Here is an 18,875-nt window from a genome sequence, read left to right as displayed (position 1 = left end):
GCGCACCTAAACAGCACACAAATAGTGACCCTGGACAGCACTATTCATGTTCTTCTCTGAATACCCTAAAAGCATGTGTAACTCATAAATGTCCAGGAAAACATGGCCGTGGTGGCAACCCTAATGAGAGCTGACATGTAAAGTCGCATTCTATCCTCAGAAAGTCAGTTTTGACAATGCTCAATTTCTCTGAATAGTAAACCACCTCATGTTACTCTAGAAGATTCATGACATCAAGCTAGATATGCTTTCCTGTAGAGACCCCAGCTCAGCCAGTTAGTGGCGGTTCTAGAACTTAATATTTGGGGGGGCTAACAAAGTAGTGAAGCAATTGAAAGACACAGAACAAATAATACATGGAGCCCTTTGCAGCTCAACAAGGGTGCTACATGTACATTTGGGGGTGCATAGCACCCCCATAGAACTGTCACTCCCCCTTGTGGGTCTGTGAGAGGAAATAATGGACCCTGCACAAATTAAGTTTAAAAAATATAACATGTAAAATCCTTTAAAAAATGATGAATAATGCATATTGCAATTATTTCTATTAAATAAAATAACTGCTTTGTGTTTTTTATAACAACAATGAAACAGACTGTTTTATATCCCTTTTTATAGTGTTCCACTAGTAATGAGAGCATGTGAGGGAAAGTACGTCACTTATTAGTAAAAAAATAAATATTCCATAGGGTACTAAGTAAGAGTATTAACCTCCAAATCATCTCAACATCTTCCAGTCATGTCTCAATAATAGGCTTCAACCCTATTCTGTGCCTGGTAAAAAAAAACGTTCCCATTTTGGCCATATACTTCATCATTGCTATATTTTGACAGACCGATTGAGAACCTAGAGTATTTTATAATTGCACTACTGCTTAAAGGGGCACTCAAGTCAAAATAAAACTTTATTATTCAGAAAGAGCACACAATTGTAAACTTCTTTCTAAATCACTTCCATTATCTAATGTGCCCAGTCTTTTTATATGCACACTTTCTGGGCAACAGTTCCTACTGAGCATGTGCAAGATTCACAGGATATACATATAAGCATTTTGTGATTGGCTGATGGCTGTCATATGATGCAGTTGAAGGGAAAATTGAACTAACTTTAAAATTAGTCAGCAAAAAATATACTACTCATTTGAAATTCAAACTAAGTGCTTTTACATTGTCTTTTTATTATGCATTTACTTATTGTGCTATTCTACTGTGTTCAGTGGTCCTTTAACCCCTACATATCTAGGTGAAACAAGGGTTGTATTTTAGCCTAGACAAACTAGGCCTGTGTATAGGGCAGCAGGATTTAGAGGAACATGGCATTTTGGTGGGTAGTTCCTTGGCATTATGCCTTTTTGCTTCCAAACTCTACAACTGTTTAATAATTTTATTACAGATCAATTATCTCAGTTGTGTAGTGGGAGTGTATGAGTCATGTGTCCCTGTCCTCGTGTTGTGAAAAATGTATGAATACCAATGTATAAGCATGTGATACAATTGCAGGGGGGAGCAGATTCAAGGGGCATCACATTTCCCAGTGCATAGAGCAGCACAAAAACGAAATACACCACTTGGTTAAATACAAAGTTAAAGACTCCGCACCTGCAGTGCACTATTTAATCTGAGCCAATCACTGGCTGGATATTTACATAGCTGCCAATTGTTGGCTGTGTTTAGCTCAGGATCAGTAGTAAGTTGCTGTTCTAGAGTTAACAATATCTTGTTTAATCCCTATTATTGTACCTTTTTATGTTCCTTTAAATTCTGTTTCTGACAATTCATTTTGTTCTAACAAATATGACAAAAATCTTGCAACACAAAAATCGAACCAGTTTGTTGGAATGTTTTATGAAATGATGCTACTTTTTATTTTTTTAAATTTGAGGGGAGAAAAATACATGTACATAATGAATGGTATTCAGGTTGTTGACATATTTATGGCTCTTGTGTAATAATATCCAGCATTTTATTTACCCTGCGCTCTCTGCTCTAGAAAAGCTCATAAAACTGCTAAGTGCACACTGTCAGGATGAAGGAGGTGTGACTCAAAGACACTTTCCTTTTCCTAAAAGCGTCACAAGCCTTATAGCTTTTTACTCTTACACCTCTTCTTCAGTACATCCCTCGGGTTTAAACTGGTGAGCTGTTTGCGATTAGAGAGCTTTTTTTGCACAGAACAAATAATAACAAGCATAGTCTGTGAGGCATTTGCAGATATGATAGAGTTCCTGTTGCATGCAGTTAATAAATTATTACAGAATTATAGGGGGGGGGGGGAGATGAGGTTATTTAGGATTAATGTGTTACATTTTGTTTAGAGGCAATGAAATGAAAATAAATGCTTGAACCTCCTTTAATACAGAACCTACAGCGTTATCACTGTCATTTCTGGTTCTGGTTAATGTCATGCTAATTAGTACTTGCAGCATATAACTTTATGCTCCAATACCCTTAAACATAGACCCAATAAATGTCTATTCTTGCCTGTTTCCAGCTTTCTAATCTAACCTGTATTTATTATTTTGCTAAATAGTAGATTTAATTATTCCCCCCCCCCCTTTTCTTTTCTAACAGGATGACGTATGATCTAAAACTGAAGAAATTCTTGTGTGAGTGATTCCTTTCGCTATCCCCAGCGTCAAAAGAGCAGGAATCCATCAGGTAAATGGTGTAAAGCAGTTAGCATTCTATTCTGGGTAGTGGAAGTGATCAGCATGATGGCTTCCTGTTCCCTTCGTATCCTATACACTATCTTCTCCTTTCAGCTGGGCTTATACTTTAACCAGATTATATGTATTTCATATTCTATTTCCAGATAGACTTCTGCTGCAACTTCTTGCAGAGTCTGTTATTTGTCATTCACGCTCCATTTATTTTTGGAAAATTTCACAATAATTTATATTTAATCCAATTTCTCTTGTGTTGAAATCTATTTTGGTCTGTAAGGTCAGCCTTAAGAATGATGCTCTTTGGCTGTACGGTAATTTTATTCTATTGTGTGATCATTTTAGAATGTTGGTAAGGGCATAGTCGGTTGGTCTTTGATAAGATTTATTTGCACTTTATCTGCTGGTGAGAGAGCATCACCGCTAACATTTTATAGCAATTATCATTTAATCACCAATAGATGTCTTAAGGAGACATTTCTTTAGATTTCCCTCAGAAGTTAATCATTTGTTGCAAAAAGATTTGCATACAAAATCACACATTTAAAACTGTTAATTTATTGGCAAATGTTGCATTATTTTGCATTCTAGTGGGAAACCCCTTGAAATATTTCTTAAATATCTATTTTGCTGTGGAACATTAAGGACATAAATAAATTAGCTTTCTTTCATGTAATTAACAAGAGTCCATGAGCTAGTGACGTATGGGATATACATTCCTACCAGGAGGGGCAAAGTTTCCCAAACCTTAAAATGCCTATAAATACACCCCTCACCACACCCACAAATCAGTTTTACAAACTTTGCCTCCAAGGGAGGTGGTGAAGTAAGTTTGTGCTAGATTCTACGTTGATATGCGCTCCGCAGCAAGTTGGAGCCCGGTTTTCCTCTCAGCGTGCAGTGAATGTCAGAGGGATGTGAGGAGAGTATTGCCTATTGAATGCAGTGATCTCCTTCTACGGGGTCTATTTCATAAGGTTCTCTGTTATCGGTCGTAGAGATTCATCTCTTACCTCCCTTTTCAGATCGACGATATACTCTTATATTTACCATTTCCTCTACTGATTCTCGTTTCAGTACTGGTTTGGCTTTCTACAAACATGTAGATGAGTGTCCTGGGGTAAGTAAGTCTTATTTTCTGTGACACTCTAAGCTATGGTTGGGCACTTTATTTATAAAGTTCTAAATATATGTATTCAAACATTTATTTGCCTTGACTCAGAATGTTCAACTTTCCTTATTTCCAGACAGTCAGTTTCATATTTGGGATTATGCTTTAAATTATCATATTTTGTCTTACCTCAAAAATTTGACTTTTTTCCCTGTGGGCTGTTAGGCTCGCGGGGGCTGAAAATGCTTCATTTTATTGCGTCATTTTTGGCGCGGATTTTTTTGGCGCAAAAATTCATTTCCGTTTCCGGCGTCATACGTGTCGCCGGAAGTTGCGTCATTTTTTTGACGTTATTTTGCGCCAAAAATGTCGGCGTTCCGGATGTGGCGTCATTTTTGGCGCCAAAAGCATTTAGGCGCCAAATAATGTGGGCGTCTTATTTGGCGCCAAAAAATATGGGCGTCGCTTTTGTCTCCACATTATTTCAGTCTCATTTTTATTTGCTTCTGGTTGCTAGAAGCTTGATGTTTGGCATTTTTTTCCCATTCCTGAAACTGTCTTATAAGGAATTTGATTTATTTTGCTTTATATGTTGTTTTTTCTCTTACATATTGCAAGATGTCTCACGTTGCATCTGAGCCAGAAGATACTACAGGAAAACCACTGCCTGCTGGATCTACCAAAGCTAAGTGTATCTGCTGTAAACTTTTGGTAGCTATTTCTCCAGCTGTTGTTTGTATTAATTGTCATGACAAACTTGTTAAAGCAGATAATATTTCCTTTAGTGATGTACCATTGCCTGTTGCAGTTCCCTCAACATCTAAGGTGCAGAATGTTCCTGATAACATAAGAGATTTTGTTTCTGAATCCATAAAGAAGGCTTTGTCTGTTATTTCTCCTTCTAGTAAACGTAAAAAGTCTTTTAAATCTTCTCTCTCTACAGATGAATTTTTAAATGAACACCATCATTCTGATTCTTTGGACTCTTCTAGTTCAGAGGATTCTGTCTCAGAGATTGATGCTGATAAATCTTCATATTTATTTAAGATGGAATTTATTCGCTCTTTACTTAAAGAAGTACTAATTGCTTTAGAAATAGAGGATTCTAGTCCTCTTGATACTAATTCTATACGTTTGGATAAGGTTTTTAAAGCTCCTGCGGTTATTCCAGAAGTCTTTCCTGTTCCTAATGCTATTTCTGCAGTAATTGCTAAGGAATGGGATAAATTGGGTAATTCATTTACTCCTTCTAAACGTTTTAAGCAATTATATCCTGTTCCGCCTGACAGGTTAGAATTTTGGGACAAAATCCCTAAAGTTGATGGGGCTATTTCTACCCTTGCTAAACGTACTACCATTCCTACGTCAGATGGTACCTCGTTTAAGGATCCTTTAGATAGAAAAATTGAATCTTTTCTAAGAAAAGCTTATCTATGTTCAGGTAATCTTCTTAGACCTGCTATATCATTGGCTGATGTTGCTGCAGCTTCAACTTTTTGGTTGGAAACTCTAGCGCAACAAGTAACAAATCGTGATTCTCATGATATTATTATTCTTCTCCAGCATGCTAATAATTTCATCTGTGATGCCATTTTTGATATTATTAGAGTTGATGTTAGATTTATGTCTCTGGCTATCTTAGCCAGAAGAGCTTTATGGCTTAAGACTTGGAATGCTGATATGGCTTCTAAATCAACTCTACTTTCCATTTCTTTCCAGGGAAACAAATTATTTGGTTCTCAGTTGGATTCTATTATTTCAACTGTTACTGGTGGGAAAGGAACTTTTTTACCACAGGATAAAAAATCTAAAGGTAAAAACAGGGCTAACAATCGTTTTCGTTCCTTTCGTTTCAACAAAGAACAAAAGCCTGATCCTTCGTCCTCAGGAGCAGTTTCAGTTTGGAAACCATCTCCAGTCTGGAATAAATCCAAGCCTGCTAGAAAGGCAAAGCCTGCTTCTAAGTTCACATGAAGGTACGGCCCTCATTCCAGTTCAGCTGGTAGGGGGCAGGTTACGTTTTTTCAAAGAAATTTGGATCAAATCTGTTCACAATCTTTGGATTCAGAACATTGTTTCAGAAGGGTACAGAATTGGTTTCAAGATGAGACCTCCTGCAAAGAGATTTTTTCTTTCCCATGTCCCAGTAAATCCAGTGAAAGCTCAAGCATTTCTGAATTGTGTTTCAGATCTAGAGTTGGCTGGAGTAATTATGCCAGTTCCAGTTCCGGAACAGGGGATGGGGTTTTATTCAAATCTCTTCATTGTACCAAAGAAGGAGAATTCCTTCAGACCAGTTCTGGATCTAAAATTATTGAATCGTTATGTAAGGATACCAACGTTCAAGATGGTAACTGTAAGGACTATATTGCCTTTTGTTCAGCAAGGGAATTATATGTCCACAATAGATTTACAGGATGCATATCTGCATATTCCGATTCATCCAGATCATTATCAGTTCCTGAGATTCTCTTTTCTAGACAAGCATTACCAATTTGTGGCTCTACCGTTTGGCCTTGCTACAGCTCCAAGAATTTTCACAAAGATTCTCGGTGCCCTTCTGTCTGTAATCAGAGAACAGGGTATTGTGGTATTTCCTTATTTGGACGATATCTTGGTACTTGCTCCGTCTTTACATTTAGCAGAGTCTCATACGAATCGACTTGTGTTGTTTCTTCAAGATCATGGTTGGAGGATCAATTTACCAAAAAGTTCTTTGATTCCTCAAACAAGGGTAACCTTTCTGGGTTTCCAGATAGATTCAGTGTCCATGACTCTGTCTTTAACAGACAAGAGACGTCTAAAATTGATTACAGCTTGTCGAAACCTTCAGTCACAATCATTCCCTTCGGTAGCCTTATGCATGGAAATTCTAGGTCTTATGACTGCTGCATCGGACGCGATCCCCTTTGCTCGTTTTCACATGCGACCTCTTCAGCTCTGTATGCTGAACCAATGGTGCAGGGATTACACGAAGATATCTCAATTAATATCTTTAAAACCGATTGTTCGACACTCTCTAACGTGGTGGACAAATCACCATCGTTTAATTCAGGGGGCTTCTTTTGTTCTTCCGACCTGGACTGTAATTTCAACAGATGCAAGTCTCACAGGTTGGGGAGCTGTGTGGGGATCTCTGACGGCACAAGGAGTTTGGGAATCTCAGGAGGTGAGATTACCAATCAATATTTTGGAACTCCGTGCAATTTTCAGAGCTCTTCAGTTTTGGCCTCTTCTGAAGAGAGAATCGTTCATTTGTTTTCAGACAGACAATGTCACAACTGTGGCATACATCAATCATCAAGGAGGGACTCACAGTCCTCTGGCTATGAAAGAAGTATCTCGAATTTTGGTTTGGGCGGAATCCAGCTCCTGTCTAATCTCTGCGGTTCATATCCCAGGTGTAGACAATTGGGAAGCGGATTATCTCAGTCGCCAAACGTTGCATCCGGGCGAATGGTCTCTTCACCCAGAGGTATTTCTTCAGATTGTTCAATTGTGGGGGCTCCCAGAGATAGATCTGATGGCCTCTCATCTAAACAAGAAACTTCCCAGGTATCTGTCCAGATCCCGGGATCCTCAGGCGGAGGCAGTGGATGCATTATCACTTCCTTGGAAGTATCATCCTGCCTATATCTTTCCGCCTCTAGTTCTTCTTCCAAGAGTAATCTCCAAGATTCTGAGGGAATGCTCGTTTGTTCTGCTAATAGCTCCGGCATGGCCTCACAGGTTTTGGTATGCGGATCTTGTCCGGATGGCATCTTGCCAGCCATGGACTCTTCCGTTAAGACCAGACCTTCTGTCACAAGGTCCTTTTTTCCATCCGGATCTGAAATCCTTAAATTTAAAGGTATGGAGATTGAACGCTTGATTCTTGGTCATAGAGGTTTCTCTGACTCCGTGATTAATACTATGTCTCAGGCTCGTAAATCTGTATCTCGAGAGATATATTATAGAGTCTGGAAGACTTATATTTCATGGTGTCTTTCTCATCATTTTTCTTGGCATTCTTTTAGAATACCGAGAATTTTACAATTTCTTCAGGATGGTTTGGATAAGGGTTTGTCCGCAAGTTCTTTGAAAGGACAAATCTCTGCTCTTTCTGTTCTTTTTCACAGAAAGATTGCTATTCTTCCTGATATTCATTGTTTTGTTCAAGCTTTGGTACGTATAAAACCTGTCATTAAGTCAATTTCTCCTCCTTGGAGTTTGAATTTGGTTCTGGGAGCTCTTCAAGCTCCTCCGTTTGAACCTATGCATTCATTGGACATTAAATTACTTTCTTGGAAAGTTTTGTTCCTTTTGGCCATCTCTTCTGCTAGAAGAGTTTCTGAATTATCTGCTCTTTCGTGTGAGTCTCCTTTTCTGATTTTTCATCAGGATAAGGCGGTGTTGCGAACTTCTTTTGAATTTTTACCTAAAGTTGTGAATTCCAACAACATTAGTAGAGAAATTGTGGTTCCTTCATTATGTCCTAATCCTAAGAATTCTAAGGAGAAATCATTGCATTCTTTGGATGTTGTTAGAGCTTTGAAATATTATGTTGAAGCTACGAAATCTTTCCGTAAGACTTCTAGTCTATTTGTTATCTTTTCCGGTTCTAGGAAAGGCCAGAAAGCTTCTGCCATTTCTTTGGCATCTTGGTTGAAATCTTTAATTCATCTTGCCTATGTTGAGTCGGGTAAAACTCCGCCTCAAAGAATTACAGCTCATTCTACTAGGTCAGTATCTACTTCCTGGGCGTTTAGGAATGAAGCTTCGGTTGACCAGATCTGCAAAGCAGCAACTTGGTCTTCTTTGCATACTTTTACTAAATTCTACCATTTTGATGTATTTTCTTCTTCTGAAGCAGTTTTTGGTAGAAAAGTTCTTCAGGCAGCGGTTTCAGTTTGAATCTTCTGCTTATGTTTTTTGTTAAACTTTATTTTGGGTGTGGATTATTTTCAGCAGGAATTGGCTGTCTTTATTTTATCCCTCCCTCTCTAGTGACTCTTGTGTGGAAAGATCCACATCTTGGGTAGTCATTATCCCATACGTCACTAGCTCATGGACTCTTGTTAATTACATGAAAGAAAACATAATTTATGTAAGAACTTACCTGATAAATTCATTTCTTTCATATTAACAAGAGTCCATGAGGCCCACCCTTTTTTGTGGTGGTTATGATTTTTTTGTATAAAGCTCAATTATTCCAATTCCTTATTTTATATGCTTCGCACTTTTTCTTATCACCCCACTTCTTGGCTATTCGTTAAACTGATTTGTGGGTGTGGTGAGGGGTGTATTTATAGGCATTTTAAGGTTTGGGAAACTTTGCCCCTCCTGGTAGGAATGTATATCCCATACGTCACTAGCTCATGGACTCTTGTTAATATGAAAGAAATGAATTTATCAGGTAAGTTCTTACATAAATTATGTTTTTTTGTTGACCAAGCAATCAATTTAGAATGTTGCTGAGACCACGTTCATAAGTCTGCAGGATTTAGTTGCTGTCTTTGGGGGTTGTGAGGGAAAAAACTATTTTCAGAGGTCTATTGCAGGTGGGCAGAATAAATAAAAGTATATGGTAAATTTTAGATTTTTTTTTTTTTAATTTTAATTTACATAATTAGTTTTGTATGCAAATTACATTTTGAGTTTAATATCCCTTTAAAGCTATGAGGATATTTCGAACGATGATGGTTATATATAATATGGATATCCTATTTTAAATCTCTCATTTATTTATCTATATGTAAATATTGATTGGCACAAAGTACATTACATTTACACTATTAAAGTAGCAAAAAGCCATTAAAAGGCTAAAATGCTAATTGTACTTTGTGTGTGGGTTTTTCACTAGTAATGTTGATGTGGTGTTTGCTCTAATTGCCTGCTGAATAATTTACATGTACCTTTGTACTGCTGTAAATTGTCTATAAAGCTTTGGGTTTGTTTTGGCCTATCCGCACATCATAGTGTCTGGTAGGAGTCGGAGTCTGCTGGTGACATAGCCATACATATTAGAATAGCTTTATCACTGATAAGATAGTTGTTTCTCCTTTGTTCTTGACATCTTGCAGTGACAAGCTTGTAAGTATCTGCCTTTTTTATGAACATCCTATTTTTATCTATGTATTTGATACCGCAAGCTGGACTTTTGATTGTTTCTTAGGGGTAAAATATAAAGAGGCACAACCATGGTAATAAGTTTGATTTGTATTTTGTAGGTTTAGATTTTTGCCTTTTTAATGTTAGGTTTTCTAAATCTGGGTTAATTTTATAGGCACCACCAACCATTTCTCTAAACATTGATGATTCACATTTTAGTAAGTTGAAATAACGTGGGTTGCACTGCACTTACTATGCCAGATGGCTTTGATATACTGTAAATTGAAAAAAATATCTCTCCTGCTTAAAGGGACATTTTCCCCCAAAATGTATTTTGTACTTATGAAAAAAATGTATGTCAAATTGATGTTCCTCTGCTGAATAAAGCTACCTTTTTTTTTTTACTGTGGCAGTTGTTTCTGTCAGCTCAGCTACTGAGCAATAAATACCTTTTTATCTGTTATACCTTTCATATTCATGATAGACACATTTGGGGCACTTTTTCTTTTTTAAGGAATTGTCATTTAAAACTACAAAATATATTAATTTGTGTTGTTGAAATTTGTATAGAACAATAGGCTTTTTACATGAAAATTATATATTTTAAAATAATATTTCGATATACTGGTACCGCCGTACTATGTTGGAACGTTAACAACTACTTTTATTGATTATAGATCTGTGCTTTGAAGTGTCTGTATTCCATTAGCACAGCAAGAATATGGTAAATAGCTTTAAGGAATCTATAAAGCTGTTCTGGAATTAAATATAAGTCAAGGGTCATATAAGGCTTGAGTTCATAACACAGGTGTAATGAGGCAAATTGACCTGCTGCTGTTATAATTTAATTTTCCAGTACCACAATCTTTTTTTCTTTCTTTATAATTTTACATCAATCTGCTAATTCTGACTTGCACTATAGTATTCCGGTTTCTTTCTCCTGGAGCCAGTGTAACTTTTTTTTTTTTTTATGGAAAGATTGAGTTTTTCTCAATAATTTCAACCATTTAATTGATTTGCAGAAGTTGGAGCATAAATACGAAAATCAAATAAATATTTGTTGCAATTGGAGGCAAAAGACATACATTACATGAGAAATATTATAACCTTTAGTGTGTTGTGAACATTTTATTATTGATTAAGTTGGAATACAAGTTCGTAATAAAAAAAAAAATACAAGCTGTTGACCTAATCACATAATTTGCTAATATTATTTTTATCATTGTTTGTTGGACAAATTGTCATTAAATCAATCTATATTAAATTATGCAATTAATATGCGCTTTGGATTGCTTAAGTAGCATTTGTAAATAACAGTAAATTGTTATAATATTGCAAAGTATTACACTGCTCCCGTTTGGCTACTTTATAATACCACCCAGCTGTTGACATTTTCTATGGAGAACACCATAGTATATATGATGGCTATGTCCAGTTGTGTTTTTCACCCTAGATCAGAAACTACCGTCTTTAGAGCCAAAGTAAAAGATATTCATACACTGTCCAATTAGCAAGAAGTTGCTGAATTGTTAATAACATTTTTTCCTTACTGAAATTTTGGCTATAGTGATATGCTGTTTGTTGATAATAAAGGTGAACCGGTTGCATGTATTTGTTTTTCTTTTATTTGTTTACACTGAACCAAAATCAAATAATAATTAAGCCCATGGGCACTGTAATATGGAAGTAGGGCTATATGAACAAATCAATAAGACATTTATTTATTTTTTATACTTTAGTTTTGTAAAATGGATCAATTTCAGATGGCGAGCAATGTCAGGCAGGTCTGAGAACAACATATGTATTACATGCAAAGTCTGCATGAGCTGACAAGGGCTGATGGAGAGACTGCTTGGTTGAGAGCAATACCTGATTAGGAACACATTGTAGCCTAGTAAATTAGGCTATTGATCGGAGATAAAGTCCTCCAAATCATCCTCTCTATCTAGCAAGTTTGCTTCAAAGACTACTTGTATAATTACATCAGAGCCTCATCTCAGACGGCAACAATTAACCACCCCAAATGTCATTCAATCAATTAATGCACCCAATTTAATTATACTAATGTTCCAACCTTTATAGAGCAGTAAACACACAGAAATCTCTTACATGCTTACTGTCTTAACTCTTTCACTGTTCAAATAACAAAACACATGTTAACACACATTGAATCTGTCCTATTGTTTTTAAATAAATTAACTAGCGCTTGTTTCAATTACAAGCCATTGATAGCTAGTATAATATCATATTTACACAAATGCATTTGGAAAAATCCTCAGAATTCAAACTTTTAAAATGTAGTGGCAGGTTTTCGGTGTGTTTTGTTGATAATGTTTGCAATGCTTCCCTGCGGGCCTGTCACCCAGGCTGCTCTGGGGTTAACTGCCTGGGTTGCTGGGAACTTTGCAGATGTCTGTCAGTGTTCAGGGCTGTGGAGTTTGCTGTGGCTTAGGATGTGTACCCAGTCCAGTCTGTGAGTGCGGTCCATTCCTGTGTTTATATATATATATATATATATATATATATATATATATATATATATATATATATATATATATATATATATATGTATGTATATGTATATATATATATGTGTGTATATATATATATATATATATATGTATATGTGTTCCTTTTTAATGGGCACACCATCCAGCTGATTTGACTGACCACTCTGCAAAAATGTAAGTTTGGATAGCTTAAAGGGGCAGACTAGACCCAATACATAATTTTGATTACTTATTGTTACGTATCAGAGAAGCATACTGCAACTGGTCCCACATCTATTAACTTGTAAGGAGCACATGAAACATTTAAATATGGCCGCTAAGCTCCGCCCACCTATTGTATGTATATTTTGGTATGTTAAGTTTCTCCAATCATGATCAAATCTTAAATAAGTTTTCCTATCCGCACATGCTGATTTGTGTATGTGCAATTTGAAATGGCTAACTTAAAAATATTAAACGGGCACTGTTAAACTGTCATACAAGTAAACAGCTAGGATAAGAAGAAAGCTGTGGTCGCAGTTTGGCAGCTATTTTTGGCTGCTTACAAAAGATGATTATTTAAAAGTTTTATGTACTTCATACAAGCTTATATATTTGGAACATGTTGCAAGATGCTTGTCTGGTATGTAACAATAAGTAATAAAATATAAGTATTTGGAATATAAGTATTTGGAATACACCTATTTTCATATAACTGCATGTATAGTATGCACTACTATAAAGAAGTATATGCCCAGATGCTGACATAAAAATCCAGTATAAAACCTTTTAAAAACTTAGAAGCTCCCAGTTTAGCACTGTTGATGAGGTTAGGCTGGGGACACCCACTGAAATGGTGGGAAAAACAAGAATAGCCCCTCCCCTGCATATGAAAAGACAGATAATATAAACAGGAGGCAGCAGGAGTCTGTAAACACATGTATACATCCGACACTGTGAGGCTTGGTTAGGAGTCTAAAAATCATCAAAATGTTATTAAAAAATAAGCAAAACATTACATTTTTACAAATACACCCCCAGATGGGCTAAATAAATGGATCCTTTACAAAACATTTATGAAAAGATAAATTTAGTGTGCAATGTCCCTTTTTAAAGTAACATTTATAATTATTAGTAAAATGCTATAATATTGCTAAGTAATTCCCTGACCCCACCCAGTTATTTTATTAGACCATCTGCCTGGCAAACATTTCCCATGTTATGTTTTATTTTGTGTTAAGAACATAATTATCACATAATTATTACTGGGGTAAACTCTACAAGCCAAACACTGTTACTACTGTAGTCTCATACATAAAGGGGTCGATTTATCACGATACAGAGGACAGGGACATACATACCAGAATTCAGCATTGTACAAGAACGCAATTTTGCGCTCATGTGCAACGGCGCCCCCTGCCCGCGCACAGCCAATCGGGCGCAAACAGGAACTGTCAATCTCCCGGGTCGCACGAGACTGGTAGATTGAAATTCGCCACCTAAGAGATGGCGAAGAGGTTGGGAAAGCAACGGTCTGATGACGGCTGCTTCATAAATACAGTCTGCAGGTTCTCTTGTGAGAAACTGCAGGCGTATGGGGGTGCGAAGCCTTTTATATATCGACCCCAAACAATAGATTATGATGTCACATTACCACAATCAATAGAAATTCACCCCAGAACAGGTTCCTTACAGAAACTGCTGCTGATCGGATCAGCAGCGCTTGTCACATGACCCAACTATGCAACTAGTGCGTCATATTTTCATTATAATGACCCTTTAATAAACTTATAATAAATAAGTGTACTATTCATTAAAATCCTTGTGTATATAATCATTAAAATCCGTAACGCAAGCCTCATTTATCCCTGTTTGCACGATGACATGTTCTGTGCGTTGCCCAGCATAGATAATTAATGTGTAAATAATTCAGGAACCTATTAGAACAAACAAACAACATCAACATCCTTCTTGTCCATTCTCATTTCTTATTCATGTGTCAGTGAAATGAACGTTTCACTTATTCAAGAACTAGTCTGACTCGGTCTCTCATCACAGACCTGACATTTAGAGTTTAGATGCCAAAGAGAAGACACAGAAATATGAAATCTGAGTTTTTCCCCTTATTTAAAGGGACATTTAAAAAAAAAATGTATTTGCTGCAACTAACAAATCTTGTAAAACAGATGTTTATTTCCGGAGGAAAAAAAATAATCTGGTTTTGTTATTCCTATGAAGCATTTAAATGCCCACCAATAAAAAGAGAGTTCTGCAGTGAGTCCTTAAAGGGACATGAAGGTTAATTTAAAATGTTATCGTAGCGATACGAAAATCAATTTTTTTTAATGATTCAGATAGAACATGTAATTTTAAGCAACTTTCTAATTTACTCATACTATCAAATTTTATTTGTTCTCTTGCTATCTTTATTTGAAAGGTAGGAATGTACAGCATAGGAGCCGGCCCATTTTTGGTTCAGCACCTGGTTAGTGCATACTGATTAGTGACTAAATGTAGACACCAATAAGCAAGCGCTATCCAGGGTGCTGAACATAAAATGGGCCGGCTCCTAAGCTTTCCATTCCTGCTTTTCAAATAAAGATAGCAAGAGAACGAAGAAAATTTGATAATAGGAGTAAATTGGAAAGTTGCTTAAAATTGCATGCTCTATCTGAATCATGAAAGAAAAAAATTGTGTTTAGTGTCCCTTTTAGATAGAACATGCAATTGTAGGAGCAGTAAGTCAGTAAGAATTTGTAGGAGCCAGACAGTGGTATTTGTATATAGATATATGAAAAATAACCCAAAAAGTTAGGAGGCAGGGGTAAAATTTTAGGAACCAGTGGTTCTCTGGCTCCTGGATTTGTCCAGTTCTGTAGGAGACTTTAAATTTGATAACCGAAGTAAAATGAACTTTGTGCTCTTGGTATCTTTTGTAGAAAAGCATACCCATGTATGCAGGAGCAGCAATGCAGTACTGGGAGCTAGCTCTTAAAATTGCATGTTCTATGTGAACCATGAAAGCTTAATTTTGATTTTAATGTCCCTTTAACTTTGCTATATTCCACACAGTCAACACGTTCTTGTGACTCATTTACAGCTGTCCTCGATTGGTTGCTGTAGAAAAGATTAGAGGAAGGAAACCTCTGATACAACAATTGGAAAACCCATATTTTTCTTTTAATTAAATTTACAAGAAAGGGGAGAATAAAATAATGAAAATATACTGCACATTTTTTTTCTAACACATAATTAAATTTTATGTTATCACAGTTTTTAATATCACTTTATTAATAAGGGGATTTTGTTTTGTTTACTCTAACACAAAAGTAGTTTTGATGAGAGAAACAGTGAATAAAAGATCAACAGTAATTTGAAATTCAAGGTGTAACACTGGCTGAGTGTATGGCCCATATGCTATCATTGTAAACTTGATAGGAAAGCTATGCTATGCTGGTGAGGCTAATACTTTCAGTGAAAAGTATCATCCTGTGGTTACTGAGCTTAGGAAAGGAAGATGATATAGGAGATCAGTATGCCTGTCCTATTACTTTTATAAATGTAGTCAACTGTTCAGCTCTTCTACACAAAATACCATTAAATTATTCATTAAGACTTTTGTGTAAATGGATGTAAGTTTGGGATTTCAAGGCATATTTAATAGGAAACAAAAAGGTACCATCTGCTTTACAGAGCAGAATAGTAGTACTTGTGCATGCATACATTGCATTACTGATTTTTCTTCCCTCCTTTTTGATTGCACAGATTCTCTAACATTTTAAAGGGACAGTAAAGCCAAAGTTAAAGGGACACTCAAGTTAAGATTAAACTTTCATGATTCAGATAGAGCACACAACTTTTTAGAATTTTTCCAATTTGCTCCTACTGAGCATATGCATAAGCTCACAGGGTATACGTGTACTAGTCTGTGATTGGCTGATGTCTATCACATGATACAGGGTGCTGGCAAAATGGGAGACAAAAAAAATTTGCCAGAAAAAAAGTGTTATTGCATTGTCCTTTTATTAAAGGGACAGCCAACTCCAAAATGGTTGTTTAAAAAGATAGATAATCCCTTACCCATTCCACAGTTTGGCACATCCAACATGGTTATATTAATATACTTTTAAACTCTGTGATTACCTTGTATCTAAGCCTCTTCTGACGGCCCCCTGATCACATGGCTATTTATTTATTATCTATTGACTTGCTTTTAGCCATTTAGTGCTGTGTCGGCTACAACTCCACGGGAGTGAGCACAATGTTATCTATATGGCCCACATGGATTAGGAGTCTCTTGTTGTGAAAAGCTAATAAAACAGCATGTGATAAGAGGCTGTCTGTAGTGGTTTAGAAACAGGCAGAAATTTAGAGGTTTAAATGTTATAAAGTATATTAATCTAACAATGTTGATTGTGCAAAGCTAGGGAATCGGTAGTAAAGGCGTTATCTATCCTTTTAAACAATAACGATTTTGGTGTTGACTGTCCCTTTAAGCATTTGTTAATTATGCAATTTTACTGTATTTAGTGTTCCTTTAACCCAACATGGGTTTGATAGAGCATGTTCTTTTAAACATCTTTATAATTTTCTTCTATCATTTTGCTTTTTTCTTGTTCTCTTGGTATTCTTTGTTAAAGGGTAATCTTAGGTGCGCTCAGGAGTGTGCACATGTCTGTAGCCATCTGGCAACAGTGTTTGCAACAATGTTTATAGCAATGTTCTACATTGATACAAACACTGATGCCATGAAAGCTGAAGATATGTGCACACTCCTAAGTTCCTATCAGCCTACCTAACTTTGCTCTTCAGCTAAGTATACCTAGAGAACATAAATTTGATAATGGTTGTAAATGTGAAAGTTGTTTAAAATCACACGCTCTGAGATATGAGATTCATTTTTACTTTACTGACCCTTTAATAATATCTGCCACCTTTTAAACTCAAAATGTATTTAGTAACAGGTTGTGAGATATTTGATGTGTGTTTTACAGTATTTTATTTTGTTGTATGACATTTGTACAGTCCTTGGGCTGTTTTGAAACGTGTCTAATATTTTATGCAGCAAAAAAAGACTGATAGTTACTATTCTATATAGGATTATTCTTTTTAACCCACACGTTTTTCTTTCTGCATACAATTTTATTTAGCAAGAAAGAGATGTGAATGGGCACTAAAAAGCTAAGGTAATTGAGTGTTTAGGATATACCTTCTAAATATGTGAAGTATCCAATTAGGAATAAGGTATCGTGAGTGTGTATACTATTTAATTATATATGTAGGCAAAAAGAATAAGCATATAGGTCTAATATATATAAAATAATAAAATATCCAGGTTATAAAAACATCTATAAATTTAATTATAAATCCCAATCCTTGGGTTAAACACACAAATAAAATCTTCTTTAAAAACCGTGTCCGCACTCCCAAGAGTTACACAGGTGTGTGGAATTCTGAATTTCCTCCACTCCACTTTTCTTTAGGTGATCAGAATTAGTGCATCTGTGCAAAGTGCACGATGTGTGCAAAATATGCAGAGAGTGTAGTTTTTCTTAACCTCTTTCTAGAACAACCTGTCTCCACCGTGCCTGTGGAGTTGTGCAAAGATTGCAAATAGTCCTCCTTTTCACTCGTGTTTAAGTGATCCAGAATTTTTGCGTATGAGCGAAGTGCAAAGTTAGCAAATAGGTGCAATTGTTCAGAAGCTAACAAGCCCATTGAGGGTGAAACGCGTAGAAAATACTCCAAATACCAGAGGTTATGAACTTCTGCAGTTAAATTTCTTCCATTACGCTTCAATAACCCCATGTATGCCGTATAAACAGGTATGTTACCATGTTAATCCCTTAATTCCCAGGGCCAGATTTACATTTCGTCGCCCGTAGGCACAGAGCGCACTATACAGAGCGCATCCCCCTTGTTTTCTATTACGGGCAGCTTCCGTAGGGGCAGGGAAGGACCCCGTTGTAGGCTGCCCTATGAAATGCCTGCCTGTGCTAGACAGGCATTTCAATGGACAGCCTACACCGAGGTCCCCCTCTGCCCCCACGGAAGCCGCCAGTCAGGGAAAAGGAGGAGGTGCGCTCTGAATAGTGTTCTATATAGAGCACACCCTCCTTGTTGTTGCCGGTGTTCTGTCGAATTAGTTGACAGAACACCAGCAATAAGGCACAGGCACGGCTTCCCTCTATGGAGGGCGCCTGTAGGCACATGCCTACTCAGCCTCATTACAAATCACAAACAATTGTTTTTGCAGCACAAATCAGCACAAACAAATGCTATATTTGTTTTTAAAACTTAATAACATGGGGTGCAAAGTGGGCGGGGTTTCAGCAAATATAATGCGCAATATCTCCAAAACCAAACTGGCACAAATGTTCGTTTTTGCGGCACAAATCAGCACAAACAAATGGTATATTTGTTTTTAAAATTGCATAACATGGGGTGCAAAGTGGGCGGGGTTTCAGCAAATAATATGCGCAATATCTTCAAAACCAAACTGGCACAAATGTTCGTTTTTGC

The 18,875-nt window shown here is 36.5% G+C and overlaps 1 protein-coding gene across 11 annotated transcripts in view; it reads left to right on the top strand.

Annotated features, from left to right (window-relative positions):
• Positions 1-18,875, top strand: part of PITPNM2 (phosphatidylinositol transfer protein membrane associated 2) — a 545,415-nt gene that overhangs the window by 93,692 nt on the left and 432,848 nt on the right. For 9 of the 11 annotated variants that reach the window (XM_053701795.1, XM_053701793.1, XM_053701790.1 and 6 more), the window contains exon 2: positions 2,572-2,658. The exons of 1 other annotated variant lie outside the window; for it this stretch is intronic. The gene's annotated coding sequence lies outside the window, so the exon portion shown is untranslated. Of the gene's footprint in view, positions 1-2,101; positions 2,136-2,571; positions 2,659-18,875 lie in introns of those variants that run through there. One more of the 11 variants, XM_053701786.1, reaches the window with a different exon arrangement.

This window comes from Bombina bombina, chromosome 2, assembly GCF_027579735.1.
Source record: "Bombina bombina isolate aBomBom1 chromosome 2, aBomBom1.pri, whole genome shotgun sequence".
In the NCBI taxonomy this organism is placed as follows: domain Eukaryota; kingdom Metazoa; phylum Chordata; class Amphibia; order Anura; family Bombinatoridae; genus Bombina; species Bombina bombina.
This window is presented reverse-complemented; position numbering and strand designations above follow the sequence as displayed.